General features: G+C 46.8%; 1 protein-coding gene across 3 annotated transcripts in view; it reads left to right on the top strand.

Annotated features, from left to right (window-relative positions):
- Window positions 1–24,468, top strand: part of LOC126458249 (uncharacterized) — a 113,008-nt gene that overhangs the window by 68,476 nt on the left and 20,064 nt on the right. The window lies entirely within an intron of this gene.

Below are 24,468 nucleotides of genomic sequence, written 5' to 3'. Positions count from 1 at the left end.
AGGGAATCTAAATTTGGTAATGGAAGGAAGTGCTATGGGGTAAAAGTTACAGGAGACCAAGGCTCGAATACACTAAGCAGATTCAAATGGACACAGATTGCAGCAGTTATACAGAGATGAAAAGGCTTGCACAGGCTATACTAGCATGCAGAGCTGTATCAATCCAGTCTTTGGGCTGAAGACCACAGTTACAACACATAATTGTAACTGCTGTTTAAAACTGTATGGAGGACTGTTCTGAAGGAGAGGAGACGGAAATGAACATTGAATGGAATTGAATTGAATAAGTTAGCAGAGAGGCCACAGTAGTGTGCTGGAAACTAGTAGGTGACATCAGAAGAGGACAATGAATGCACACACAGTCAGAGAATAATGGCTGTGTATGTAATAATAAATGATATTTGTTTTAAAAATACTTCTTAATCACTGGTTTTATCGTGAAAAATGGTAGGACAAATGACCTGAAATATCTCCGTGGTATACTGTGTCTTCATTCAGAATGTCAGATTGCCTAGTTACTGACCTGACTAGTGCACCAAGGTCATCTGGAAAATAAAGTGGGATCATTAGCCACAGCTTCCTGGTATTCTGAGGAGCAGGATCTTTGCACAAACAGATCTTATCATCATATACCATAAATATTTGTTATATTTGTTGAAATGACTTTTTCTTGCTGCAGTGTATTTAATTTCCAGATGTGTTACACCTTTCTAAGGAATCTCCAGTTTATTTCTAATGGAGTGATACACAGTTTTGTTTTTACATATATTTTTAGATTTGAAAAAGCTCACACCATAATTTTTACATAAATAAATGTTACCTTGTTGCTTGTCTACAGTATTACGAAAAGGATATATTGCTACTCACCATCAAGACGACATGTTGAGTTGCAGTCAGGCACACAGAAAAGACTCGCATATTATAGCTTTTGGCCAAAGCCTTCTTCTTAAGAATTATCTGTTCAAGTTTTGTTTAATGGCTGCTATAGAATTTACAAAGGTACCAACACTTTCAAATGACATAAATAGCCAAGTGAATATTGAATTAATTAACGAATAAATCGATATAAAAAAACTGTGCAGAAGACATATTGAAAAATAGGGTCAGTTCTGGGTAGAACATGCTGCATTCATTATAAGCATGTGTATGAAAGAATCTACACTCTGACGTGTTTGCATAATTAATAGTTAGAAAAATATGATAGATTTCAGGCTGTATAATAATCTGCAGTATGTGACATTCAGTACTGGCATCCTTAGTTGTTGTATGACATCTTGATTGTAATAATCAAAAGATGGAAAGTCCAGAACAAAAATATCAGTATCATTAAAAAGATAGATTGCTACCCTCCATAAAAAGGAGATGTTGAGTTGCAGACAGACACAACAAAAAGACTGCTGCTCATTTAAGTTTTCAGCCAAAAGGCCTTCTTCTGAAATAGAAAACACACACAGTTTCACACATGCACAACTTACACACACGACCATTGCCTCTGGCTGCTGTGACCAGACTGCATTGTAACTGCCTGTTGGGAGCAGCAATCTGGTGTGGGTGGTGGGGGTAAGAAGGAGGCACAGAGTGAGGAGGGGGAGGGATTGCTGGATATGGGTGGGGGAAGTTGTAGTGCTGCTTGTGAGAGGGCTGTTACGTGCAGTCGGGTGGGTTGGTGGTGGGGGTGGGGGGCTGGGATTGGGTGGAACTGAAAAGGAGGAAAGTAGAGAAGGGGAAAAGGATTGGTAGATCCTTTGGCACAACAGAAAGAAGGCTGTGTAGTGCTGGAGTGGGAACAGGAAATGGTATATGTAGATGGAGGTGAGGGACTCACAGTTTGTCAGTGGCCATTCATGCGGACAGGTAGCTTGTCAGCAGTCATGTCCACATAGCAAGCAGCACAGTGGCTGCAGTTTAGTTTGTAGATCACTTGATTTCTTTCACAGGTAGCCTTCGACGGGATAGGAGAGGCCTGTGACCAGACTAGAGTAGGTGTTAGTGGGAGGCTGTGTGGTACAAGTCTTGCATGTAGGTCTGTTGCAGAGATATGAACCTTGAGACGAGGGGCATATACTCACTCGTGATGATTGTGGTACTGCCCTCTGAAACACATAGGGGAAAGAATAATAAATGTGACTGGTTGCAATAATTTCAACTGAAATTTAAGACACCAATATCTTAATGCAAACTGCTAGTGAAGAATGTAGTCATAAATCCTGGACATGTGCTGCAACCATCAGACAATATCCAAGGTTCTTGTTGTGCCAAAGATAAAATTTACTACCTTGTCTGTTCGCTCAAAGGAGTACCACATAATGGATATGTTTCCATTGGGAATGCTCTATGTGTGTCGTACACTGCTGTGAAGAAAGGTGATGTGTGTACTGAACTGTTAAATATATGGAGCAGCAGTGGATTGGGGATGGACAAGGATGTTGCCTAGGTTCATTGGGTGGTGGAATACCTGTGTGTGAGGGGTTGGTAGGATACTGAAGAGGGTATTTTCTTTCAGTGCATGATGAGAGGTAGTATAAACCCTGGTGGAGAATGTGATTCAGTTGGTCCAGTCCTGCGTGGTACTGAGCCACAAGGGGAGTGCTTCTTTGTGGCCAGACAATGGGTATGTGGGACGTAGTAGGTGACTGGAGATAGAAGGTGCGGGAGATCTGTTCTTGTACAAGGTTGGGAGGGTCATTATGATCTCTAAAGGCCTCAGTAAGATGCCCGGTATATTTCGAGAGGGACTGCTCCTCACTACAGATGTGGCGACCATGTGTGGCTGGGCTGTAAGGAAGGGGCTTCTTTGTGGAATGAGTGGCAACTGTTGAAGTGGAGGTATTGCTGGTTGTTGGTAGGTTTGAAATGGATGGAGGTACTGATGTAGCCAATATTGAAGTGGAGCACAATATCGAGGAAGGTGCCTTGTTGGTATGCGGAGAACCAGCTGAAGCGAATGGGAGAGAAGGCGTTGAGGTTCTGAAGGAATATGGATAGTGTGCCCTCACCCTTGCTCCATGCCATGAAGATGTCAACAGTAAATCTGAGGCAGGTGAGGGTTTGGGAGTTTTGGTGGTTATAAGGATTCTTGCTGTACCACTGATTTGTTTTTATACAATGCATGCAATACATCCTACGTTCCTGTAACCCTCCTGGCCTCAACCTTCGTTAGTCACTGTCCTCACCCATCCAGCCCCCTCCCTGTTCCCATTCCAGCACTACACAGCCGTCATTTCACTGCCACACCCAGTCTTGTAATTTCTTTTATTTTTATTTCTCTTCTTTCCACTACTTACCCCCTCCCCCCTCTGCACCTTCTCTCCTACCCTCCGTCTAAACTGCAACACTTCACTGTCCACCACTCCCACCATACTATCCCTCCCCCTCCCTGCCCCAGCCTCCTCCTTACTCCCACCCAATCGCCACTCCCATCATGCTTTGGTGCTGCTGATCACAGTGTAGTTTCAGCTCTCTGAGACTGCAGATGTGTGTGCAAGTTGCACTTGAGTGAGTGTGTGTGTGCGTGTGTGTATGTGTGTCTACTGCTGACAAAGGCCTTAATGGCCGAAAGCTATGATTGTGTGAATCTTTTTATTGTGCATATTGCGACTCAGCATCTCCGCTATATGGTGAATTTCTACTATTACTTACACAATTCTGTACTGTTTACTACGTTTATTTCTGGATTCATTTATTAAACAATAATCAAAATTAATAATGTAACAGAATCTAATAGAAATTCATTTGTTAAGAAAAATTGTAAACCCTCTGGAATATGGTTATTTCTGCAGAGTGAGAGAGTCGTAAGCTTGCCTCTGATGTTATTGATTTTCAGTTTAAATCTTTTATTGCGTTCATTGTTGGAAGCTTAATCAAACAAGGGAATGCTTAAGTTTGAACACCAGGATCATTGTGCAATGAGTAGATTGCTAATCACCATAAAGATGACACACTGACTTACAGACAGGCACAATGAAAAGACTGTTACACATTGAGCTTTCAGCCAAAGCCTTCTTCAGAAAGGATACTCACACACATTCAAACAAGCAAGCTCACCTCTCGGACACATGACTACTATCTCCAGCCAGAGGGCAACTGCGTCACATTAAACTGAAGCAGGATGTGGGTAGAGGAGAGAAGTGAGCACTGCCTGGTGGAGTGTGCAGGTTCTAGATAGTGCCACAAGACGACTGTCAAGCACAGTGTTGTGAGGAGAGGGGGGCGGGGGGACACAGGGAGGTGAAAAGGAGAGGAGCAGAGAAAGGGGTGGAAAGGATCTTGGGTTGGATGTCCATCATTTCAGGGTATATTTTTACACATTTTTGCATGTTTTTACGTGGTTGTGTGTATTTTAATTCATATTTTTCTGTTATCCAGCTTCCCTCACAACCACCTAATGCCTTTATTTGCCCATTTCCTATGTCATTTCCATTTCCCGTGTTATTACCATTTCCCCAACATCATACCTGCCACAGTACTGCGGAAACTGTGGAATCCCCCCCAATGGCCTAACCACAAAAGCCCTTTCTCTGGATCCCACCCGTCCTTTCACAGTGACTTTCACCTCCACACTAGTTTCACCATCATCCAGCTGGATCCACCCCATTCCCCACACAACTAACTATCCCCTGGTCACTTTCTAGGAATTCCTCAACTTCATTTTGGCCTCACATCCTTTCCTGCAGGCCTTCCTAAGAACAGCAACCTTTCAGCAGAAGCAAAGACAGCCATACATACCCTCAAAACAGATCCTGATGTAATCATCCTACCTGCAGTCAAAGTTTCTATCACTGTTGGTATGAATCACAGTGACTACCTTGTGGAAGGCCTCCGCTCTGCCAATTGTCTAATTCCTCCATCTACAAACTCTGCTAGAATGATCCCATCTCATAAGTCCAACAGAATCTCCAATACCTGCTTGAAGCCATAGACCCTTCCCAGAACTTCTTCCCTGAATCCATTTCCATCCTCAACCCTGTGGTACTCTGTGCACATTCACCTTCTCAATGCGTCCCAAATCCACAAACCCAACAATCCTGGATGCCCTTTGTGGCTGGTTATTGTGATCCCACTGAAAGAATTTCAGCCATCATTGAACGACACCTCCAGCCAATTGCTAGTACCCCCTGAATCACTGCTTGCCACTGTTGATGCCACTTCCCTATACACCAACAACCTTCATGCCCATGATCTTGCCGCTGTTGAACACTATTTCTCTCAGTGTCCTTCAGCCCCAAAGCCGACTACCTCATTCCTCATACACTTTACTAAGTTTATCCGAACACACAACTGTTGCCCTTGGGAACTCAGCATTTGTTTCTGGGATACAGGCTTGGTGACTCAGGGTTACTGAGCTAGGACCTTGTAAGTGCCACCAGCCCCAGTGTCACTATAAGCTCTGGGCATGCTTCAGCAACCACTGTATGGTGCGGTGATGGAAAATTGTGCGTCACAGGGATCTGGGATCATGGCTTGACCTCCCAAGATCCCAGGAAGGGAAAAAACCTCTATAGAAAAACCCCTCAATATCAAGGCGTGCTTTGTGCCAATGAGCCGCATTGCTGTTGAGGGGGAACAGTCATTAGTAGGCAACCTCTGGGGGACCTGCCACACCTCAGTTGTATAAAGCATACCTAAGGGACATGGGGCTCTGTCTGGATGGACTTTTATTTCCCTAGCTGTGGGTGGGACCGCGATGGAAGCCTCGTAATTTTCTCCCCCTCTGCCCAGTGGAATGGTTGGGCCACTGGTAGGTACCAACACCCAGTCAACAAGAGGGCTAGTGTAGCCAGTCTGACTCAGGAATTAGTTCAAAAAAAATTTTCTGTAGTAACAGAATGCTTGCTGGTAATGAGAATGTGTTTTTAATATTTAAGAGGAAAGAGGGCAGCTTCGAGAAACTTACACTTTTTTCTACATTCAAAAAGGCTTAGAGGACATTGCTAACATCTATTAAAATCAGTTAAGTGATTGTACAGTGGGACACTGTTGATCAGAACATCAAGTTCCCAACAAGCGACAAACCTGCAGAAAGCCAAAAGCCTATGGGAATATGCTTTTGAGACTGTGCTCCATACCATGTTACAGCAAAGGTGTGGTGACCTGCAGGATTCTGGCAGACATTCCCAAAAATGAACTTGGCCCAAGAAAGTATTATTAGATTAGATTGAATGTACTTATAGTCTGAAATGATCCAATGAGGAGATCCTCCAGGATGTATAACATGTCAGAACAATGAGAAAACACAATAAATATTACTATGAAAAGTAAATATGCTAATGTACCTTCCACTGATCCAAAGTGGAATGATAATCATGGATGTGGAATGAGTCAGGGTGGTCTTTTTTTTTTTTAATTTATGAGGCGATAAACACTGAATAGAAGAATCATTTTACAACACATATTTGCAGTTATTGCATTACTACACTGAATACGTACAAAAGTCAGAAGTCAGATTGTACTAATATTCACATTATTTTACATTACTAGTAAAACACGCACTCATGTCAGAAATGTAATGAAAAGGGTGGATGGTGATCTAGTTAAATCAGACTCATTTATACTTACTTGTAAGAGCACAAAACTTCCAGAGCATGTCAAGGCAGTTTCCCTTCCCCTAAGTGTGTCACCTTATGTCCCCAAACCTATGCACTGTTTCAAATGACAAAGCTTTGAGCATACTACTCTGGGGTGTAACAGACAAGCGACTTGTGGCAAATGTTGTAAGGCCACCCATGGAGTAGTCCTTTGCTCATGTCCTTTGAAGTGTGTGAATTGCTCTGGGGATGACCCTATCTGGAGTAGGTACTGCAGCATAAATTTTGAAGAATACAAGATACAAGAACTTAAAACTGTGAAGCCTATCTCATATGGTGAGGCCAGAAAGATATATAAAGCCATGCAGCGCCCCTTCCTTTGCAATTTCCTTTGCTTCTGTTCTTAAACAGCCAGATCAGAAGATCGATGCTGTTACACAGGCGGAGCTTACTAGTGTCGGCACTAGTACCTGCATTTGTCAGTGCACTTGTACTGCTGCAGTTACTTCGAAGCCCATACCTCCTCCCAATCCATACCTCCTCCCAAAACACCAGAAAAGCCTGTGGCTGTCAACATTAAGGAGCTCCCGGCTCCTCCAAAGGTTCAGTCTGGTTCACTGTCTAGTGCTGCCTCCACAGGCAACAAATCAAAGTCAAAGGTAAAGAATCAGCAGCTGACGGAGACAGGAAATAAGGAGTCTGACAATGTCAATGTCACTGTCTCTGACATCTCTCACGATTTGCCTTTGGAGCTGTTGGACCTTGGTGTTGGCCTGGGGCACTCATCTCAGCCCAAGTTGGAGCCTGCTCCCACTACAGGCTTTCCTCCCTGGTTCAAAGACAGGGTGAAAGCTTTACCCCCATGATAAATGGCTCCCACACTACAGTGGAACATTAGTGGGCTCATGACACATGTGGAAGAACTCCTAGCACAGGAATGCCCCCTGTGCTTGTATTTGTAGAAAATGCTTTTTAAAGTGTCTGATGCTCCTGTACTATGCAGCTATACCTTTCTTCACAAGGATGACCTGACTGGGGAAAGACCCGAGGGAGCAGTCACTGTGTTTCTCAATAATGTGCACCACTCCTCTTCTCTCCCCTCAGCTACTGACCTGCAAGCAGATGCAGTTGAAGTTCATATCTGTTAAAGGATCACTGTTTACTCATTGTAGTTACCTCCTCAAAATGTGGTTAATCCTGAGTCTCCAATAGCTCTTATAGAACAACTCCCCCATCATGTATTGCGGGGCTCAACCTCTACTTGCCCTTGGGCTTGGATTTTGGAGACCCTCATAACCTCTCATGAATTGTTCCTCATCATCACTGGCGTAGCCACTCATTTATGTGCTACTACCGAATCATTTTCAGCCATTGACCTGTCTTTGTTCTTGTGGACTCTGTTCAGTGTGAACTGACTGATGACCTCCATTCCAGTGATCACTTCCCCCTCAAAATTCACCTAACGGATGGAGCTTTCCCTGATAGATGATAAGCAGAGCTGACATGACACTGTTGAGCCAGCTGGCTGTGTTTGGACACCATGACAGCATCTAGGAGTTTGAACCACATTACACAAGTGATACACTATACCGCTAATGTCTCCATCCCAAAATCCTCAGACCATATTTGGAGGCAAGCTGTCCCTTGGTGGACTGATGAGTGCCATTCAGTAATCCTAGTCAGGTGTGCAGCTCTGTGAAGGTTTAAGTAACGTCCAATGGTGGGAAACCTCACAGTGTTTTGAGTTGCAGGAGCCAAGGCTAATGTGTAATTACAGGTCATGGCAAGCAATTCTGATCTCTATAAACTGTTCCACTCATTCTACAAAAGTGTGGGAAACCTTCAGGAAGGCTTCTAGTAAATACTGTTGATTACCAATAGTAGGATTGCTAAAACAGGGGTGTCTCCAAATAATGCCCAGAAACATTGTCCAGATGTTGGCAGGGCATTTTGCAATGACTACTGCTAATGCCAGCTGGGATTCAGTGTTCTGCCGCTACAATGTGACTGTGGAGAAGGGCAAGATGGATTTCAGAGCCAACAATTTTGAGTCTTACAACTGCCCTTTCTCCATGCAGGAGCTTGATTCGGCACCATCTGAGAATCTTGATGATGCATCCATTCACAACCAAATACAGTACAGCATGCTTCGATGTTTGACAGCAGCATTAAAGGGAATCCTCCCTGAATATTTTAATTTGATACACCATAGAGGCTACTTTTCCAACTTGTGGAGAGAGGCCATTTTGATACCCAAACCAGGAAAGGGCCAAACATGTCCCATTAGTTACCGGAGCATTGCATTGATGAGCTGTGTAGAAAAGACTATGGAACAAATGTTTGTACAGGATGGCAGCCAGTCAAGGAATATTTTAGGGAATTAGTTTAAAAATTTTATTTCAAAGGCCCAATGGAATCGTTACAAGTTTTCTCCCAGAGTAATTCATGCCGTGTCTATGTGACACAAGTTGCTTGCCTTTCAGAACCAAGGCAGTTCTGTCCTGTTCAAGCTGCTGACAGGAGATGCCTTGAGCCCTCTACTGAAACTGCTAGAGAATTCATGTCATTGGTTTTAGCCAATAGCGTGTGCTGGATACCAATCACATGTGTGGTTGCTGGAGTGGTCTGCGGTGCATAACACAGTTCCTTCTCTCTCTTGTAATCCAGACCTTGAGCAGAACAGACGTCTTTTTGGAATGCAGAGCCTCTGGCTCTGCTTTTCACAACCGGCCACCTACGTAAGTTAACATGAACCACTTCCCCTTCCGTTGCCCATTTTAATTAATTGTTCGACCTGCTAGACTGGCCTAAACCCACTAACTTCTGACGCTAGGCGCGCCCTTTGTGCTCTGTATATTGAAATATGTCCTCTTTATTGTACTTAATTTCCTGTTTTGTCATTTAATGGCAGCTGTAGCTGCCCACTATCAAGTCCTGACTGCTCGACCTTCTGCACGTTACCGCCACGAGGCATATTTAACAACCTTCTTCCCCCTTCCCTGCCATTTTATACATTAACATTGGGGTCAGAAGTTTCTCTCCCCATCCCCAAACCACTTACTCTTTTACATGTTTAACTGTCATCTAGTCTGGATGTTAGCTCCTTATTAGCTCTCAGTGTGGATTCAGGAGATTTGTATCATCTGTTGACAGCTTGACCCTGCTAGAGGCAGCTGTTCAGGAGGCTTTCCTTGGTGTGTTCTTTGACATCAGTGAGGCATATGGATCTACTTGGAAATGCCGTATTTTCTTTCAGCTACACCAATGGGTCTTTCATGGCACCTTCCCATCTTCGTAGTCCTTCCAGTCTAAGTGCTTTTTTAGATCCCAAGTTGGTGACATGCTATCAGATCATTTTGAGCAGGAGAATCGTCTTCCTCAGGACAGAGTTTTAAGTGTTACCATCTTTGCCATATCTATAAACAGCATCCTGTCTATGGTAAGGAATCCTGTAACGTGCTCCTTATTTGTGATCGATTTAGCAATTTCTCTTCCTCCTTCAGTGTTGCAACAGTGACTGGTCAGTAGCAACTTACAGTGTAATAGCTGGAAGAGTGGGCTGCAAAGAAGGGTTTTCAGTTTTCTGCTGATAAGGGTGTGTGTTCATTGTAATCATTCTCATTGTATTTTTAATTTACCTGAATTGCATGTGTGGCACACCATTCTCCCTTTTAAAGATTGTGAGCACTATGGGCCTCATTCTTGACTCAAACCTGTTGTGGCTATCACACCTAAAGGACTGAAGGCAAGGTCCTGGAAGGCACTGAATCTCCAGAAATATTGTAACCACTGGTCTTGGGGAGTGAACAGAGCATGTCTGCTCAAGATAGAGCTTTCATGTGATCACAACTGGGCTGTGGGTGCACTATGTACAGGCTGGTGAATCATAATTAACTGAAGATCATTGGCGCTACACACCATGAGGGAAACACTGTGGCCACAGGCGCTTACAGGACCAGCCCCCTACCAAGTCTCTGTGCTGAAGCTGATGAACCGCCACTTACCATCTGACAACAACTCATGGTTCATCAGGCTTGTAAGTTCCTTGCTATTTGCAATTCCTTAGCACACCATATCATTGCTCATCTGGCTATGGGATGCCTCTTTACCAACTGTCCACGGCTGTTTGGGATCTGTGTGAAGTGTAAACTGGAGTCCCTTGGTGTGGAGCGAGGACAACTGCAAATCCACAGTTTTAATCACCTGCCATCCTGGTTACTACAGAGGCCCAGAGTAATTTTAGATTTAGTGCAGTACAGATGAGTTTGCCCTCCTCCATATAATTTTTAATACATTATTTAATGAGATTTAACTGAGCACCACAACTCTGTAGCTGTACTTACAAATGGGTCTAAACAGGGAGGGTCCATTGGTTGCTCTGTTGTTTTCCCTGAACATGTCATCAGGCTAGAATTGCCTCAGGAGATTATTGTATTTAATATGGAATTATATGGGTTTTTGTAAACACTGAAGCAGATGAAATATGTTATCAGTGCTAAATTCCTTGTCCTTCAAACTCTATGAGTGCCCTTAAGTCACTGCAACACTTGTACCCAACAGATAAAGTGGTCCAGAGTATTCAAGATGCCCTTCTCTGACGACAAAGGTCACACCAGGGCACATGGTTACTGCGGGGAATGAAAGTGTGGATATAGCAGCCCCAGAATCCATATCGAGAACCTCTGTTTGTTCAGTGTGCTACACTATGTGATCAAAAGTATCCGGACACCCCCCAAAACATATGTTTTTCATATTAGGTGCATTGTGCTGCCACCTACTGCCAGGTAATCCATATCACGACCTCATTAGTCATTAGACATCATCAGAGAGCAGAATGGGGTGCTCCGCGTAACTCACAGCCTTTGAACATGGTCAGGTGATTAGGTGTCACTTGGGTCATATGTCTGTATGCGAGATTTACACACTCCTAAACATCCCAAGGTCCACTGTTTCCGATGTGATGGTCAAGTGGAAATATGAAGGGACAGCTGGTGGTCGCACGGCCACCAGCGTCTCTAAGCGTGGTAGAGTAGACTTTGATGCTGCACAATATGACCCTCAGTCGTTCCCCTTGTTGGCTGCGCCATGGGAGGGACGCCGATCTAGTGCCAAGCGGGAGCCTTACGTACCGCAATACCTTGTCTGCAGCAGGACTGATGGTGACTCCTTTCTTCTGACGAAGCCTCTGTTTTTTGTGGAACACCTGGAGGATAAGTTTGGGGAAGTGGCGGGGTTGTCTAAAATGAGGAATGGGTCCATCCTCCTCAAGACGTCCTCCCCAGCCCAGTCACGAGCGTTGCTCTTGTGCGATAAGCTGGGTGACGTCCCTGTTACTGTCACTCCCCACAGTAGCTTAAATATGGTCCAGGGGATTATTTACCATCGTGACCTCTTGTTACAATCCGATGACGAGCTGAGAGCCGACTTGGAACGACGTGGTGTCCATTTTGTCCGTCGTGTACATAGAGGGCCCAAGACGAACAGGGTGGCCACCGGTGCCTTTATCTTGGCCTTCGAGGGTGATGTCTTGCCCGAGAAGGTCAAGGTGATGGTTTACCGTTGCGACGTGAAGCCATACGTCCCTCCCCCGATGCGGTGCTTCCAGTGCTGGAAGTTTGGGCATATGTCCTCCCGTTGCCCATCCAGCGCTACATGTCGAGATTGTGGACGCCCCTCTCATCCCGATTCTCCATGTGCGCCTCCGCCTGTATGTGTCAACTGTGGGGAGCACCACTCTCCATGCTCGCCGGATTGCCCCGTTCTTCATAAGGAGCAGAAGATCATGGAATTTAAGACCCTGGACCGGCTTACTTATCGAGAGGCAAAACTGAAATATGAAAGGTTGTATCCTGCTTCCATTCGCACATCTTATGCTGCAGCCACGTTATCGTCGCCCACGCGAGCGACGGTTGTCGCCTCATCTGTGCCGCCTTCAGTGGGCCCTCGGGGCCGTGTATCTCTGTCTGCCCCCCTCGTGTCTGGGGGCAAGCCTTCCTCTGTTGCCCCCTTAGCAGTTGGGGGCAAACCCTCTTCTGTCGCTCCCCCCACGCTTACTTCGGGAGTGACATCTGCTCCACAACCGGGAGGCTCGATCCCTCCCCCTCCTTCTCCGCCGGCGTTGCCTCCGCCGGTTCCTCTCTCGCGGAAGGGGTCCCTCGGGGCTCTCCCTTCCTCCGTTTCTTCTCCTTCCCAGCCAGATGTCAGCCAGTGGCTGAAGGTTCCGCCAACTGCTGGTCGTAGGGCTTCTGCGTCGTCGTCAGCCTCCGACGCTCCTTCAGAGAAGCTCTCCCAGCCCTCTCACCCTAAGGGCCAACGTGAGAAGAAGGAACGGCATGTGTCCAAGAAGAAGGACGTTCCGGCGGTTTCAGCACCGCCTGCTGTACATAGTCCTGGCTCCGGGGATGAGGTGGAGATCCTCGCCTCTGCTGCGGATCTCGCCCTCTCGGAACCCATGGGGGCCTCTCCTATGGACTCAGCTGACTCTCCCCCGGTGGCGGCAGTTGGCTCTGAAGCGCTGTCTGCCTCTTAGTCGCATTCACGCCCTCCCAGTCCCTTCCAGCTTCCATTCTCCAATGGAACTGCGGCGGTTATTTCCGCCACCTGCCTGAGCTCCGGATGCTTCTGAGTGATTCCCCTGTTCTCTGCATTGCTCTGCAGGAAACTTGGTTTCCTGCACTGCGGACCCCAGCCCTTCGCGGTTATCGGGGATACTATAAGAACCGTGCTGCCTGTCAACGAGCGTCAGGTGGGGTTTGCCTCTTTGTTCACCACTCTGTCTGTAGCTCGCCAGTACCCCTTCAGACGCCTTTAGAGGCAGTTGCTGCCAGGGTTGAGCTCTCGCCGGCTATTACTGTTTGCTCTGTTTACATTCCTCCGGATGGGGAGCTCCCCCGACATGTCTTGGCTGCGCTGCTGGCTCAACTCCCGCCACCATTGCTGCTTCTGGGCGATTTCAATGCCCACAACCTTCTATGGGGTGGGACTGTCTCTGATGACCGCGGTCGGGCCGTGGAGCATTTGTTGGCTCAGCTCGACCTTAGCCTCTTGAACGCCGGTGCTCCCACGCATTTCAGTGTTGCCCATGGCTCGTTCTCGGCCATCGATCTCTCTCTTTGCAGCCCCGGACTTGTCCCATCCCTCCACTGGAGGGTGCACCCCGACCTGTGCGGTAGTGACCATTTTCCCATCTATTTGTCACTACCCCAGTGTCGTTCTTCTGGGCGCCTGCCCCGCTGGGCTCTCCATAGGGCTGACTGGGCGGCTTTTACTTCCGCTGCAACCTTTGAGTCTCCCCCACAGGCTGACATTGACGAGGTGGTCCGCGTCTTAACCACGTCAATTATTTCGGCGGCCGAGGCTGCCATCACCCGCTCTTCTGGCCTCTCTCGGAGGAAGGCTGTACCCTGGTGGTCGCCGGAGATTGCTGAGGCTATTCGCGACCGTCGGCGGGCTCTCCAGCGTCATAGGTGGCACCCGTCTCTAGAGACCCTCATCGTCTTTAATAGGCTCCGTGCCTTGGCCCGTCGTCTTATTGCACGGCATAAGCAGGAGTGCTGGGAGAGGTATGTCTCATCCTTGGGCTCCCATGTCTCCCCCTCGCTCATGTGGTCCCGGATCCGGTGGATTTATGGATACCAGACCCCTATGGGTGTCCCTGGGATCTCCTTGGATGGCGCTGTCTGCACGGACGCTGCCGCCATTGCTGAACACCTTGCTGCGCACTTTGGTAAGAGCTCTGCAACTGCAGCTTATCCCCCCGCCTTTCGCTCTCTCAAGGAGCGAGCCGAGCAGACGCCGTTATCGTTCCGCACGCGTCGTCCTGAAAAATACAATGCTCCTTTCAGCAAGACGGAATTCCTCGCTGCCCTCACCGATTGCCCTGATACAGCACCAGGACTGGACTGCATCCACGCACAGATGCTGAAGCATCTCTCCAGGGACTGCCAGCGACACATCCTCACCATCTTTAACCGCATTTGGAGCGAGGGCGTGTTCCCGTCGCAAGGGCGAGAGGGTCTTATTGTCCCCATCGTGAAGCCCGGTGCGGACCCACTGGCGGTGGACAGCTATCGTCCCGTTACCCTCACCAACGTTTTGTGCAAATTGCTCGAACGTATGGTGGGGCGGCGTTTGTGTTGGGTCCTTGAGTCGCGCGGTCTCCTCGCTCCCTCCCAGGGTGGCTTCCGTCGGGGCCGGTCTGCCACGGACAATTTGGTGCGGCTGGAATCTGCTATTCGTACGGCCTTTGCCCAACGTCAGCATCTCGTTGCTGTATTTTTCGATCTGCGGAAGGCGTATGACACCACATGGAGGCATCACATCCTCGCCACATTGTATGAGTGGGGTCTTCGTGGTCGGCTCCTGGCTTTTCTTCAAACCTTTTTATTGCGCCGCTCTTTCCGGGTGCAAGCCGGTGTCGCCTCTAGTTCATCTTATATACAGGAAAATGGGGTCCCGCAGGGCTCGGTGTTGAGCGTCTCCTTATTTCTAGTGGCCATTAATGGCCTGGCTGCAGCCGTGGGGTCGTCGGTGTCTCCTTCTTTGTATGCCGACGACTTCTGCATCTCATTTAGCTCCACGACTACAGGAGTCGCCGAACGCAGGCTGCAAGTCGCCGTTCGCAAGGCAGCATCATGGGCTCTGACTCATGGTTTTCAGTTCTCTGCAGCCAAGACTCGAGTTATGCACTTCTGCAGGCGTCGGACGGTCCACCCTCATCCTGAACTTTACCTCGACGGCCACCTGATTGACGTGGTGGACACTTGCCGCTTCTTGGGACTCGTGTTTGATGCCCGGCTCACATGGGTTCCTCATGTTACTCAGCTGAAGCAAAAATGCTGGCGGCACCTCAACGCCCTCCGCTGCCTTAGCCACACGTCTTGGGGTGCCGATCGCTGCATGCTCCTGCGATTGTACAGAGCCCTTGTGCAGTCCCGGCTTGATTATGGAAGCCTGGCCTATGGGTCTGCATCCCCCTCAGTGTTGAAGTTGTTAGACCCCATACACCACTGTGGGGTTCGGCTTGCAACTGGCGCTTTTCGCACCAGCCCCGTGGATAGTCTACTGGTGGAGGCCGGGGTTCCCCCGCTGCGGATTCGCCGCCATCGTCCGCTCGCCGACTATGCTATCCACGTACATTGCTCACCAGGCCATCCCAATCGTCGCCTGCTTTTCCCTGCCATGGTCCTCCATCTGCCCGAACGGCGACCTAGGTCTGGGCTTTCCGTAGCTGTCCGTGTCCAGTCCCTGCTGTCAGAACTGGGGTCATTCCCTCTTCTGCCTCCCTTCCGGGTCCGTACACCTATGCCTCCCTGGTGTTTGTCCCGGCCGTCCGTCTGTCTGGATTTGGCACAGGGACCTAAGGACTCAGTTCCGCCTGTGGCCCTCCGTCGCCGTTTTCTTGTGCTCCTCGAATCATTTCCGGGCTGTCAGCCTGTCTACACTGATGGTTCCCTGGTTGATGGTCGCACTGCCTATGCTTTTGCTCACACTGCCCATGTTGAGCAACGCTCCTTGCCGGCTGGCTGCAGTATTTTTCTGCAGAGCTGGTGGCCATCTTGCGCGCTCTTGAGCATATGCGTTTCTGCTCAGGTAGGTCCATCGTCATCTGCAGTGACTCCCTGAGCAGCCTTCAGGCCATCGACCGCTGCTATCCCTCTTCTCCTCTGGTGTCCTCTATTCAGGAGTCTGTTTCCGCCATTGCCCGTTCTGGTCGTTCGGTGGTCTTGGTTTGGACACCAGGTCATGTTGGCATCCTGGGGAACGAACGTGTTGACAGGCTGGCCAAAGGGGCGATCGACACCCCAGCTTTGGAGATCGGCCTCACAGCTCGCGACCTGCAGCTGGTGTTGCGCCGTAAGGTGCTTGGGGTGTGGTCCGTTGAGTGGCGTGGCATGACAGCCCCGAATAAACTGCGGGCTGTCAAGGAGACGACCGATGTGTGGCGCTCCTCCCTGCGGTCTTCTCGCAGGGAGTCTGTTATCCTGTGTCGGCTCCGCATCGGCCATACATACCTGACGCACACCATCTTTTGCATCGGGAGGATCCCCCCCTGTGTCGGTGTGGGTCCCGGCTGACGGTCGCCCACGTTTTATTGGAGTGTCCCCGACTGCGCACCCTTCGGCAGCCTTTTAATCTCCCGGGCACCTTGCCTTTGATTTTATGCGACGATGCCTCCATGGCTGACAGTGTTTTACATTTTATCCGTGCTGGTCCTTTTTATGGTTCCATTTAGAGTGGTCCTGCACCTTTCCCTTTGTGTGTCTCTTGTCCTCGAGTCTCTCATATTTGGTTGCAGATTTTAGTGTGTAGTCGGTTGGTTGACTCTTTCCCTTTTTTGTTGTCGTGGCCAACTTCTTTTCTTCTGTTTTTTTTGTCTGGTGTTCATCTGTCCTCTTCGTGTCTGTCGTATTCGTTACCGCATTTGTGTTCTTTTAGGGCCTGGGGGGGAGTATCCTTCCCCTTGGGGTTTTATCTGCTCCGCGCCTTAATGTCTCGCCTGTTTTTGGAATGGGGGACTGATGACCATAGCTGTTTAGTCCCCCTTAAACATCCTAACAACCACCACCACCAACATGAAGGGACACGTTCAGTACAAAAGCAAACAGGCTAGCCTTGTCTGTTGACTGACAGAGACCACCGACAGTTGAAGAGGGTCATAATGTGTAATAGGCAGACATTTATCCAGATCATCACACAGGAATTCCAAATTGCATCAGGATCCACTGCATGTACTGCGACAGTTAGGCGGGAGGTGAGAAAACTTGGATTTCATGGCTGAGTGGCTGCTCATAAGCCACAAATCATACTGGTCAATGCCAAATGATGCCTCGCTTGGTGTAAGAACCGTAAAGATTGGACGATTGAAGAGTGGAAAAACGTTGTGTGGAGTGACGAATCACAGTACACAATGTGGCGATCCAATAGCTGGGTGGGGGTATGGCGAATGTCCGGTGAACGTCATCTGCCAGTGTGTGTAGTGCCAGCTGTAAAATTCGGAGGCGGTGGTGTTATGGTGTAGTCATGTTTTTCATGGAGGAGCACCTGCTCATAATGCACGGCCTGTGTCGGAGTGATTACACAACAATAACATTCCTGTAATGGACTGGCGTGCACTGAGCCCTGACCTGAATCCTATAGAACAGTTTTGGGATGTTTTGGAATGCCGACTTCGTGCCAGGCCTCACCAACTGACATCGATACCTCTCCTCAGTGCAGCACTCCATGAAGAATGGGCTGCCATTCCCCAAGAAACCTTTCAGCACCTGATTGACAGTATGCTTGCAAGAGTGGAAGCTGTCATCAAGGCTAAGAGTGGACCAACACCATATTGAATTCCAGCATTATCGATGGAGGACACCACGAACTTGTAAGTCATTTTCAGATTTTCAGCCAGCTGTCCGAATACTTTTGATCACACAGTGAATCTTCCTGCATGCTGTCATTTTGCTGTTAGGTACACAGTCACGCATCGAGGGAACAAAGAGTGGCTGGAAGTGACAGACAGTAAGCTCCGTCTAGTAAAGACCACAACATGGCTGTGGTGTCACTCCTTCCAGCCATGCGGGCGGGATGAGGTCCTCCTTAATTGCCTTCTCATAGGACACAGTCCTAATGCATGGCTTCTTGCTCCTGCAAGAAGTATTGTGCTTGTAGTGTACAGATCACTGTGTGCCACATTTTATTAGACTGTTTTATTTTCAGATGAGAGGATCTTCTGCAGATTTGCCAACAGATCTGCCATCTATTTTAAATGATGTTCAAACAAGTGTGACGAGAGTTTTAAGTTTGTGTGTGTGTGCGTGTATGTGTGTAAGTGGTCAACCAGACACATTTCCCTGTGCTGTTATTTTAGCTTCTCTGTCATTCTACTTACGTTTTCATCCCAGGTATATCATCTTCTACCCTTTCTCCATTGTTTTATAATTTGTGTAGGTCAACATGATTGAGGTGGGAGTAAGGGAATGTCATTTTGTAAGTTTACACCTCACTGTGTGATAACCTTTTTAGCCTTGCATCCACAGTAAACTCCAAACACACACACACACACACACACACACACACACACACACACACACACACACCCTATTTTCTCCTTTGAAGGGAACGTATGTAAATAAATCCACAATGCAACATGGCACCCATCTGTGCCAACCTGTTTGGGCCTTCTAGAGGAAATCTTCCTAACCTTCCAAAAATCCCAAACCCCTGGTTAGGTTCATGTTCATTTATGATCTCTTTATGAGTTTGACTTAGGGCCAAGATACCGTGATTCCTTCACAACCTCAACAACTTTTATCCCACCCTCTTCACCTGATCCCCTTCAGCCCAGCGTGGCACCTTCATAGACATCAATCTCCTCCTCTCTGATGGCTCCATCCTCACATCTGTCAACATTAAAACCACCAATCCTCTCACCGTCATTGTGTGCCACTCTGCCAACGGAGCCACCAGTCTCTTCCCCTTCTCTGCTCCTCTCCTTTCACTCTCTCTATTCCCCCACAACCTCCCAATGCTGCATCTGGAAGCTATGTCTTGGTATTATGTAGTACCTGCAAGCTCTGCCAGGCGGCACTCATTTCTCGGTCCCATCTGTTCCCTGTTATCCCTCTCCCTTTTCTGCCCAACTCCAGATTGCTGCTTCAGTTCAACAAAGTTGCATTCTGGCTGGAGCAGCTGGAGATAGCGGTCATGTGTGCAAGAAGTGTGTTTGCTTGGGTCATGTGTGCGAGAAGTGTGTTTGCTTGCGGAAATCTGAGTGTGTTTCCTTTCTGAAGAAGCCTTTGGTTGAAAGCTCAATGTATAACAGTCATTTCACTGTGCCTGCCTGCAACCCAGGGTGTCACCCTTACAGAGTTTAGCAATCTATTCTTTTCATAATATTGTTGAAGTTTATATGCACTAGAAGCAAACAGTACACTCATTTATTAGTACACTACTTTAGTGACTTTTATTTTTAACAACATTACACATTTCGATTTTAATACCATCATCTTCAGGTATATCCTAGCAATATCAGTGTTGCCGAATAGACAAAACGTGTGTGTTAAATCAAATTTTACAGTGTAAAAGATGATGACATGGCCACCAAAACGTATAGTGGTGCCAAAATGACTGGAGCAGTGTACCAATAATTTTTTGCATGTGAAGTGTCTCAGCCCTTAAGAAGTAGTCTTTTATGAAAGACTTATTTCGGAACAGTACACTGTCATCAGCAAAACATAGATGGTTCAGATATGGACCATGTATTCTTACTTTTTTTCTTACTGTTGGGACTTGAAAAGTTCCTGTAGAACTGCTGGGAATAGTTGACATTGGAGCTTCATGCATGAGTCCTCTTTCAGTTGTGAATTTCCCACTATCTTAATGAATTCTATAGCATTAATGTTGATATTCTTCAGCATACCATAATAATTGTCATCTGTGCCTTTTATCGTAAGGCCCATCACTTAAGATTTTGTGAAGCGGAGTCAAAAGCTTTCTCAGAACCATTGATTTCCAGACAAAGGGTTCTGTAAGAGCTGCTCTGCTGCCGATAATCTGGTGAGCCTGGAGTCTGCCATCCGTATGGCGTTGCCTGCCATGAGCACTTCCTCGCTGTCTTTTTTGACATGTGGAAGGCATACGATACAACATGGCGACATCACATCCTCTCTCCACTTCATGGTTGGGGTCCTCGGGGTCCGATGCCGATTTTCATACAAAATTTTCTGTCACTTCGTACCTTCCGCATGCAAGTTGTGGCCTCCCATAGTTCCTCCTGAGTTCAGGAGAATGGGGTACCGCAAGAGTGTCTTAAGTGTCTGCCTCTTTTTAATTGCAATTAATGAGCTCGCTGTGGCGGTGGGAACGCCTGTCTCAGCTTCCTTGTACGCTGACGACTTCTGCCTATACTATAGCTCCGCTGGCATTGCAGTTGCTGAATGGCAGCTGCAGGGTGCCATCTGCAAGGTGCAGTCTTGGACTGTAGTGAATGACTTCCAGTTTTCGGCTGCCAAGACCTGCATTATCCATTTCTGTCGGCGACACGCTGTTCACCCTGAGTCATGGCTTTATCTTGACGGTGAACCTCTTGCTGTGGTGGAGATGCATCAGTTTTTGGGGTTGGTTTTTGATACCCGGTTGACTTGGCTGCCTCATATTCGGCAGCTTAAACAGACATGCTGGCGGCATCTTAACACTCTTCGTTGCTTAAGCCACACCAGCTGGGATGCCGATCAGTCTACCCTTCTATAACTGTACCAGGCGTTAATTCAGTCCCATCTAGATTATGGGAGCCTGGCTTACGGTTCAGCATCCCCTTCCGCATTGCAGTTACTGGACCCCATCCTTCACAGCAGGATCCGACTCGCCACTGGAGCTTTCCGGACAAGCCCTGTCAACAGCGTACTTGTGGAGGCAGGTGTCCCTCCAATGCAGTTCTGGCACCAACGAATACTGGCCACTTATGCTACACACGTTTGTAGCTTGCCTGGGCATCCCAATTATCGTCTCCTGTTCCCTCAGTTTGGTCGTCCATCTTCTGGAACGGCGTCCCCTGCCAGGGTGTACGATAGCGGTTCGCATCAGAGCTCTTCTCTCTGGGCTTGTGATCTTCCGTCTTCCACCTCTTTTTCCAGGACCCTCTGCATATACCCACATGGTGTGTGCCCCGCCCATGCCTTTGGCTTGATTTTGCACAGGGTCCGAAGGACTCAGTCCCTCCTGAGGCCCTCCGCCGCCGCTTCCTTTCAATCCTTGCCGCGTTTCAAGGCTCTGACATTGTCTATACTGATGATTCAGTAGTTGCTGGTTGTGTTGATTATGAACAACACTCATTGCCCGCTGGCTGCTTTGTTTTCACTGCTGAGTTGGTCACCATCTCTCGCGCCCCTAGAGTATATCTGCTCCTGCTCAGGTGAGTCCTTTGTTATCTGTAGTGACTCCCTGAGCAGTTTATGAGCTGTCAACCAGTGTTTCCCTCGCTCTCGTCTGGTGATGGCTATCCAGGAGTCCCTCCTTACTCTTACCCATTGTGGCCACTGTGGTCTTTGTGTGGACCCCGGTTCATGTCGGCATCCCGTGAGATGAACATGTTGACACGCTGGCCAGACAGGCTGTCGGTGCACCAGCCTTGGAGATTGGCTTTTCAGAGAGTGACCTCAGGTCAGTTTTGTGGCAGATGGTACTTCGCACCTGGAGTGAAGAGTGGCCCACCCTTCCTTCACCCAACAAACTTCGGGCCATCAAGCAGGCTACTGGTGCATGGCGCTCCTCCTTGCGGGTCTCTCGCAAGGAGCCTGTTCTTCTTTGCCGGCCGCGCACACCCGGATTACGCACAGCTACTTATTGTGCTGTGAGAACCCATCTGTATGTCGCTGCGGGTCAGCTTTGACGGTAGTCCACATTTTGTTGGCGTGTCCCCTTTTAACTGCGCTCAGGCAGACGTTTGCGCTGCCTGATATGCTCCTTGCGCTTTTAACAGATGGCGGTACCATGGCAGGCTTAGTTTTGCGTTTTATTCAGCGGCAGGGGGCTTTTATCACTTGATCTAAGTGTTTGTCCTTTTTTGTGTTGAGTCTGGCCTTTGGCCTTCGATTTTAGGCTGGGTTTTTTAGTGCATTTCTTGGTGGTTGGCTTTTCCTTTTTTGTCTTTATGGTCGGCCAACCACTGTCACACACTGTGTGATTTTAATTCCTTTTGTCTGGTCTCTGTCTGAGTCTTTCTTGTCGTGTGTCGTCTCTTGTCAAATCTATTGTTTGTTTTTATTCTTTGTGGGTGTTTCACTTTCATGGAAAAAGGGACCGATGGCCGTAGCAATCTTGGGACTTCAATCCCACAAACCAACCAACCCAGACAAAGCGGTAATACACACTCATTGTTGGTTATCGTGCAAATAGTCAATTCTGCCAAATCAATTTCTAAAGACAGCATGTTTGTTTGCCTGATTAAAATCTTGAGTGTTTTCTATGTGGTTGGTTATAATTTTTGTTTATATCTTGCGCATTACAGGAGGAGACTGATAAGTAAACAGTTTTGTGTGCCGTGTTTTCTATGTGGTTGGTTATAATTTTTGTTTATATCTTTCACATTACAGGAGGAGACTGATAAGTAAACAGTTTTGTGTGCCTTGTCTGTTTCCTTTCTTGTGAAGGAGAATAATTACAATGTTGTTATAGTTTTGAGGAACTGTCTTCTTCTACAAACAATCTCTAAATAAATTCCTTCCATTCAACTTTTCATTTGGCCTTAACTGTTTGTGTTGAGACACCATCATCTGCTCTCATCTGGCATTTTTTTGGTATTTTGTTGTTTTCATTACTATATATCTGTGTTTCTGATTCATCTCTTTGATTACACAAACTTTTAAAGAAATCTTTGAATGCTCATACAATTTTCTCTCTGTTGTTAGTTACTATGCGGTCTCCCATTTCAGCTGACAAAGTAAGTTAATGTTTTGCTTTCTTCATACTTTGTTTTTAGTAATTTTTCATATCATATTTTCATTGTAGCCTCTCTTATCCTATCAAAGAAATTTTTGAATAGTTTTGTTAATTCACCATGTTTTATCAAGTTCTCACTACGATTTTCACGAAACTCCCAACTTTTCTTTAATACCTGCCACATTCTGTTTGAGATTTTCTCTTCTTGTGTTGTCTTCATTGCTGCAACATCTTTTGTTATTTGCATTAAATATGTTAAGCAATTGCTGCTTTCATCTTTGTATAATCTGCATTTTTCATCATTCTGGATTTGCAGCAGAATTAATCTTGTTATAGAGAATATGTTTTCAGATACCCAAACAGGTTGCTTGGCTCACTTATCAAGCAGATCTGAGACAATCACTTACAGTATTTGGTGGGATACAGCAGAATCAATTGTTAAAATCTTGAGTACAAAAATGGATTTGTAATCCTGTGCAGGCACTTAAAAATATACGATCTCCCTGGAGGATTTTATGTTTTAGGAAGTTAATTATGTTCTTAATTCCCCAGTAATTGATAACTTACATTGAGTATTGTTACATATGCTCCATTTTTTAAAGTAATGTATGGAAAGTTCTGTTTGAGAATTATGAATTATTTAGGAATAAAGGAGACAACTCATCGAAATCCAGAACAACTGCGCCATTGATTGGTACACAAACAGAAGGTACAGAGCTTTGCTAGCTTTCTTTTCTGTATTGCATCGAGGAAATGTTTAATAAATTGATTGACATGAATATGTGGAAGAAAGAAGAGGATTGGGCCAGAGCAGTAGCCAAGAGATGGTGAGACAATCATGGAAGATGTGGAGAGGCTTGTGTTCCAAGCAGACCCTGTCAGTGATGGGAAACCGTACGAGATTATTATTATTATTATTATTATTATTATTATTGTTATCATCATCATCATCATCATCATGATCATTATGATACACATACTTTAACTCACTGTTGTATAACTTGCTTTAAAGCTAAATTTATCTTATTTATCAATCTATGCTAGCCTAAAGAAGAAGAGATACAACTATCTTGATCATTTTAACCATATTAATTTAATATGGAACACTTCTGTCCTTCCACATACATAGGTAACAGATAAAATGGCACAATTAGTGGCACACCGAGCTGACATTCATGGCAATTGGAGTTCAAAGTGGCATTGGCTTATTTAGGTGATCCAGATTTCTCTAAATTGCATAAGTCATAGTCTGGCATCGTTCCCTTCTACAGCTCCATCTACATCTACACCATGCAAACCACCGCGAGGTGCATGCCAGAGGGTACATTCCATTGTACCAGTTGTTACGGTTTCTTCCTGTTCCATTCACATGTGGAATGCAGGAAGAATGATTGTTTGAATGCTTCTGTCTGTGCAGTAATTACTCTAGTCTTATCTTCACGGTCCCTATGTGAGTGATACGTAGGGGGTTGTAGTATAATCCTAGAGTAATCATTTAAAGCTGGTTCTTGAAACGTTGTTA

This window comes from Schistocerca serialis, chromosome 2, assembly GCF_023864345.2.
Source record: "Schistocerca serialis cubense isolate TAMUIC-IGC-003099 chromosome 2, iqSchSeri2.2, whole genome shotgun sequence".
NCBI lineage: Eukaryota > Metazoa > Arthropoda > Insecta > Orthoptera > Acrididae > Schistocerca > Schistocerca serialis.
Note: the sequence above shows the minus strand (reverse complement) of the source record. Positions and strands in the feature narration are given on the sequence as shown.